Genomic DNA, 6,772 nt, shown 5'->3' on the forward strand with positions numbered 1-6,772 from the left:
GGCTGAGGTGGCGGTTCGAGCTCTGGGGTGGGAGCATCAGGACCACTTTTGTTTCCTAGCCACGTGTTACTACCGGTGTCATGGAATGGGCTCTGGGCTCTCGAACTGTAAATTAATTTTCCAAAGCTGGATCTGCTTCGGGGAAAGCCTGGGCGACTCGCTCCTCCCCCTGAGTCTTAGTTTGCACATCTGGGAAACGGGGACACTCAGTACCATGTAACGCTAGGTCAGGCCGATTTGAATGATAACACATTTGAAACCTGCTGCATTAAAATGACCAAGATACTCATTTAATCCATGAAATCTATAAAGCTAATCCCTCTAAAACCGATTTTTAAATTTTTTTTCAACGTTTATTTATTTTTGGGACAGAGAGAGACAGAGCATGAACGGGGGAGGGGCAGAGAGAGAGGGAGACACAGAATCGGAAACAGGCTCCAGGCTCTGAGCCATCAGCCCAGAGCCCGACGCGGGGCTCGAACTCCCGGACCGCGAGATCGTGACCTGGCTGAAGTCGGACGCTTAACCGACTGCGCCACCCAGGCGCCCCTAAAACCGATTTTTAAATTTACCCGTGATCGTGTAATTTCACAGTTTGTAAACCTTGTTTAGATGAGATATAGACATAATGCTCCATCTTTTTCAGGATCATGTGAGCCATTTGTCTCTTGGACAATAGGACTTCTGCCTGCAACTTGGGGACCATTGTACAGTTATTTTTAATTTCTCATAGGGGCGCCTAGCGTGGCTCAGTCTGTTAAGCTCCTGACTTCCGCTCAGGTCATGATCTCGCGGTTCATGGGTTCAAGCCCTGCATCCGGCTCTAAACTGACAGCTCTGAACCTGGAGCCTGCTTTGGATTCTGTGTCTCCCTCTCTCTCTGCCCCTCCCCTGCTCACTCTCTCTCTCTCTCTCTCTCTCAAAAATAAATAAACATTTAAAAAAAACCCTCTGAAGAAGGCCAGATGCTGTCATAGTAACACACCTTCTAATCTAGGGTTACGTGTGCTGGGGGGGGGTAGAAATGAAGAACACACTGAGAAGATGAGCAGCAACTTTAATGTGGGTACAGCTTTTTTTTTTTTTTTAAATCCTATAACTGGGTGGGCGTAAGCAGATCAGTAGTTCTTTTTTTTTAATTTTTATTTATTTTTGAGACAGAGAGAGACACAGCATGGGCAGGGAAGGGGCAGAGAGAGAGGGAGACACAGAATCCGAAGCAGGCTCCAGCCTCTGAGCTGTCAGCACAGAGCCCGACGTGGGGCTCGAACTCACAAGCTGTGAGATCATGGCCTGAACTGAAGTCGGACGCTTAACCGACTGAGCCACCCAGGCACCCCGGCAGGTCAGTAGTTCTAAGTGGCCCTTGAACCAGCGGGCTTGGCATCACCTGGGAACTTCATTCAAAATGCAAATTCTAGTCTCCCTTGATTTATGGAATCAGAAACTCCAGGTGCATGGTCAGCACACAGAGGGATGGCTTAACTAGCCCTTCCGATGATGGTGAAGCTTGCTCAAATTTCAGAAGCACTGCCCCAGGTAAAGGGACAAAAATTGGAGGTGGCGGGAAGGGGGGGTGGGGCGGGAAGGGGGGGTGGGGGGGGTGCGAGTAACTTGCAGCGAAGAACCTTCACGCTACAATTGTTGCAAAGAGGAGCTTCAGGAACCCAGCCACCTCCCCCTTACTCTCTGGGAAATTCTCCTGGAATTAGACTCTGAACTATTGGGGGTTTTCAAAACTACATCCCCAGAGCTCCCACTAAATCAGGCGTAACCCTTTAAGCATTGGAAAGAATAATGGAGCAACAACCCAAATCTCCATCAACAGTCGAATGGACAAGCAAAACGTGGTCCATCCGTGCAATGGAATATTACCCAGCCTTAAACAGGAAGGAAATTCTGACACCTGCTGCACCCTGGATGAACCTGGAGGACATTATCCTCGGTGAAATAAGCCAGACACAAAAGGACAAATCCTACGTGGTTCCACTCATAAAAGGTCCCTAGGGGAGTCACATCCATAGAGACAGAAAGTACGACAGGGGATGCTGGGGCTGGGGAGTCAGCGTGTCATGGGGACAGAGTTTCGTTTGGGGAAAATGAAGATGTTCTGGAGATGGAGGGTGGGGATCGGTTGCCCAACAGCGTGAATGTGCTTAATGCCACCGAGCTGTGCACGGGAAACTGTTAGGATCACAAATTTTGTTATGTCTATTTTACCACGATAAAAAATTAATAGACTTCCTGACCCTGTGAACATATCAATATATCCATGAGTCCATAAGGGTATTAAGACAACAGCAGATGGGGCACCTGGAGGGGGAGGGGGGCTCAGTCGGTCAAGCATCTGACTTCGGCTCCAGTCAGGATCTCGTGGTCCGTGAGTTCAAGCCCTGCATCAGGTTCTCTGCTGTCAGCGCAGATCCCGCTTCAGAGCCTTTGTCCCCCTCCTTCCTGCCCCTCCCCTACGTGCTCTCTCTCAAAATAAACAAACAAACATTTAAAAACAACAACATCAGCAGAACTCATTCATCACCTTTGAAAATGACAACTGCACCCACTCCTTATTTACCATGCCTTTATGGCAGGAAACCAGCCCCAGTTGATGAGGAAAAGCACTTTTCACGGAAAAACACCAGCTGATGATGTTGAAAGGATGATAGCAAAATCACTATTTTGAAGCCACTAATGAAACAGCCATTGCGGACAAGTCACAGGTGAATGCTAAAACCATTCATTGAGAGGTTACGGGACAGGGGGCGGGGGGGTGGGGGGACTGGATAGCCTCGAGTTCACCCAAGATCTTCCCTCAGATTTCCTGCTTGGTGCGAAGAGGAAAAAAGTAACTTTACCATGGATGCTTCATGCCGTCACCACCTTCGTACAGTGACCCCTCTCAGCAGCAAAAGGAGTGGGTCAAGCAGACTGGCGGGCTCCTGCTAGGGGCGACAGCAAGTACCCAGCACCAAAAAGAAAGTTCATGCCCAAAATGTTTAACTTGAATCTGATCCCACCTGTAGTCCTAACTCCCAAGTTTATAGGAGAAACGCAGAAATGTCGACAAACGGAAACGATTGACACCATGAGAAGCGGTCACACAAATCTAGAAGGTGAAATCTCTCAACAGCCTGGCTTCCTAGAGTGAACAGGAGGGAATGAGAGAGACGAGGTGACTGTCCAGAGTTACAGGACATGGCATCACCACCAGCTTCGATGTGGGCGTCTGTCATTGGACCTTGGGTTTAGATCAGATGAGCTGTCAGCCAGAGAAATATGGATATGGATAATCGTAGGTGATACTTGAAAATGTATCGGGTTAGCAGTGATAATGAGATCATGGCTGTGTAGCAAAATGTCCTTGTTTTCTAGAGATGCATAGGGGTGAAATGCCAGCATGCTCATTGCGTTTAAAATACATTAATAAAAAAAATAAAGCAAAAATGGCAAACATTAAGCGTTGTTAAATCTAGATGATGGGTGTTTGGGAGTTCATCAAACTGTTCTTTATACTCATCTATATGTGTGAAATTTCTATAATAGAAAGCAAATTTAAAAAAATGCATCCTGCGCCTGAAATAGAACCACGGTATTCCTTCCTTTAAGAGGTAAACAGAGGGCTGCCCCGTTTTCTCATTGGGGGTGGCCATGTTATATCCAACACCTGCTAGGTGCAAACTCATATTATCTCATTTCATCCATAATGCTGAGAAGTAGGTGTTACTGCCCCCATTTCAGAGATGAGGAAACTGAGGCTCAGAAGGGGTGGGTGAGTTGCCCAAAGTTGCATGGTGAGTATATGGCAGAGCCGGGGACCTTCTCAATGAGACCCACCCTGACCACCCCATCTAATTCTTCACACCCCCCCCACCATAGCTTCCCAACCCACCTGACCCTGCTTTAATTTTTCCTTTATCCACAGCACTTACCACCTCCTAATATATGCATATTCACTTATGACGTCTGTCGTCTGTCTCCCCTAGATAGAATGAAAGCTCCAAGAGAGCAGGGATCTTTGTCTTATTCACTGACGTATCCTGGGCACAGTGCCGGCCACAAAGAGGGCGTTCAAAAAATATTTGTCGCACAACCTGAAATAATACTAATCACACGATGAGAAGGTTAGTTCCTCTTCATTTGTCTTCAGTCTTTCCAATTCCTTCAAGAAAGCCTTGGCTTGGTGCTCAGGTGTCTTTAAGCTCCTCTCTATCACTCACTCTCCTACCTTAATGACAAGAGGACAGTCCTAGAGTTCAGATCCCAGGACAGACGATCCTATCTGGTGTCTGGACATTGAAATCTTCTGAGGGTCTTTTAAAAATGCCAGTGCCAGCAACCTTAAAAAAATCCCACCTTCAGAGACTCTGGTATCATGAGTCTGGACTTAAGACACCCTCCCCACCCCCCCCCCCACACAAACACACACTTGTTTTTTTTTTTTTAAGTTCAACTGCGGATTCTAATGTGCAGACTGGGTTAAGAATCACTGAGCTGTAGTTAATCACACTTTTTCGTTGTTACTGTATCGAGTTTTCTGGTTGTTTTTATCTAGGGCAAATGACTTCTTACAGTGGTAACAATGTTTCCTATTTGAACACAGCAGGAGAAAAGGGAGTAGATTTAAAGAAAGACATAAAGCAAATAGTAACTTGAGCTTTTGGCAAAATGCATGATTGATACATGTTATCTCGGTGTTGCAAACAATGAAATTGAGCCACAGAGAGGCTTCAAGTGGCCGGAGTCCCACAGCTAGAAAGTAACATTTTGAACCTAGGGAATCCAGTTTGCCCTCTGCTGCTGAACGTTAGGTGCCTATTGCCGCCTAGTGGTCTCGTTTATTTGCTCCCAAGGGGAGGGCTTGGCCTTTATTTACTGGCCTACCTTTCACCTAATAGACAGCTCAGCCCTTCACAATTTGGGGGGAATCCTCTTTCTGATCTCCAGCATGTTCCCTGTACCCACCAGGTTCTTGCCAGCCACAAATGCACACACAGCCAGCATACTGAACATGACCAAGCTGGAGTACAGCCCAGTGGCCAGTTGGAGTCCCATCTTAGATGAACTTCAACTCGGAGCGGGTCTTCTATATCACATCGAAGCCTGTGTCCCTTATCCCAGAGGCAATGGGGAGCGGTGAATGGTATGAGAGCAGACCCAGAATAGGTGCAACAGAGTATTTCCCCGGGAAAGGGCAGCACAGCGGACGTCTGCTATTTTCACTGTGAAACAATCCCTGAGCCAGAGCCAATATGAGCCTGTAAGTCCCTTTGGTGTGAATTTTTAAATGGCAGCCCTTCCGGGAGAATGCCAACCCATGACAGGGCATACGACTTGAGGGGGAACCTCAACCCCCAACCCCCACTCGCCCCCACCTGCCCCTCTCAGACACCAGTTAGAGGGGGGCTCCCTCCTGGCAAGAGGAAGCACAGGTCCCAACCCAGCCAATCAAAGGACTGTGCCTCTCTGGCTCCCGGGACTGGTTTAGTGGGGTCGGGCATGACCTAAGACCGGCTGAGAGCGGCTCTGGGAGCCGCTCACAAATTTTAGTTGTGGAGAAACTCACATAACATGAAACTAACCATTAATGATGTTAAAGAATATATACAATTCAGTGGCATTGCGACCACCATCCATAGCTAGCTCCAAAACATACTCTTTACCCCAAAAGGAAACTCATCCCCATTAGCTGTCACTCCCCGTTCCCTCCTCTCAGCTCCTGGCACCCACGCATCCGCTTCCTGTGTCTGTGGCTTTTCCTGTTCTGGACATTTCATATCAGTGAAATCACAAACCGCGTGGCCTTTTGTGTCTGGCTTCTGTCTCAGAGCATCGTGTGTTCAGTGCTTCACCCCTTTTTATAGCAGAATAATATTCCATTGTATGGTCACACCACATTTGGTTTATCCATTCATCCCCCGATAGACACGAGAGCGAGGGGGACACAGAATCCGAAGCAGCTCCAGGCTCCGAGCTGTCAGCAGAGAGCCTGACGCCGGGCTCGAACTCATGACTCATCGTGACCTGAGCCATGAACCGTGAGATCGTGACCTGAGCCGAAGTCGAACGCTTCACCGACTGAGCCACCCAAGTGCCCCATCAATTTACATTTCTATCAGCAATGTGCAAGTGTCCCATTTTCTCCACGTTCATTTTTCTGTTTTTTTTTTTTAATTTATTTATGACCAACTTCATAGATACGAAATGGCATCTCATGGCTTTGATTTACATTTCTCTAATGACATTGAGCATGTCCCCTTGGAGCTTCAGTATGTACTTTTCAATTTGGAAGGATGTGAAGCCCAGCACTGCTGAAAGCCGCCTCCCCCCCCACCCCCTCCATGAGGTAGACCCGAGGGGTGGAGGGAGACCGACCCTGGTGATGTCACTCGGAAGCCTGGACCCGGCCGTCTCTGCAGGTTGCTTCTTCACCTCAAATGTTTATATGCTGATTGTCCTGTTGTCAGTTCAGCCAGCTGGAGTGCAACGCTTTAGCCTTTGCTACAAAGAGTCCTCCCTGATGGTGCCCGGGACTTGCCAAGGTCACACAGCTACTTCAAATTAGACGAGCCCAGTATCCAGGCCTCCCACCTGGCCGCTGCCTCTATGCCCCAAGAGGAGGCTGTGAGGAGGGGTCGGTCGGGGACACACTGTTGCCATGCACTTAGGGACAGAGGCTTGGGTGGGAGGGACGGGAACAGATTTCCCTCCACTCAAAGTTTTGAACTAAGGTTCTTCACGTCCCTTTAGAGACTCTCTTGCGAGCACAGCTCCTCTC

The sequence above is a fragment of the Lynx rufus genome, unplaced genomic scaffold, assembly GCF_022079265.1.
Source record: "Lynx rufus isolate CCGP_SWC_20201006 ecotype Redwood Valley unplaced genomic scaffold, mLynRuf1.p SCAF_4, whole genome shotgun sequence".
Taxonomy (NCBI): Eukaryota; Metazoa; Chordata; class Mammalia; order Carnivora; family Felidae; genus Lynx; species Lynx rufus.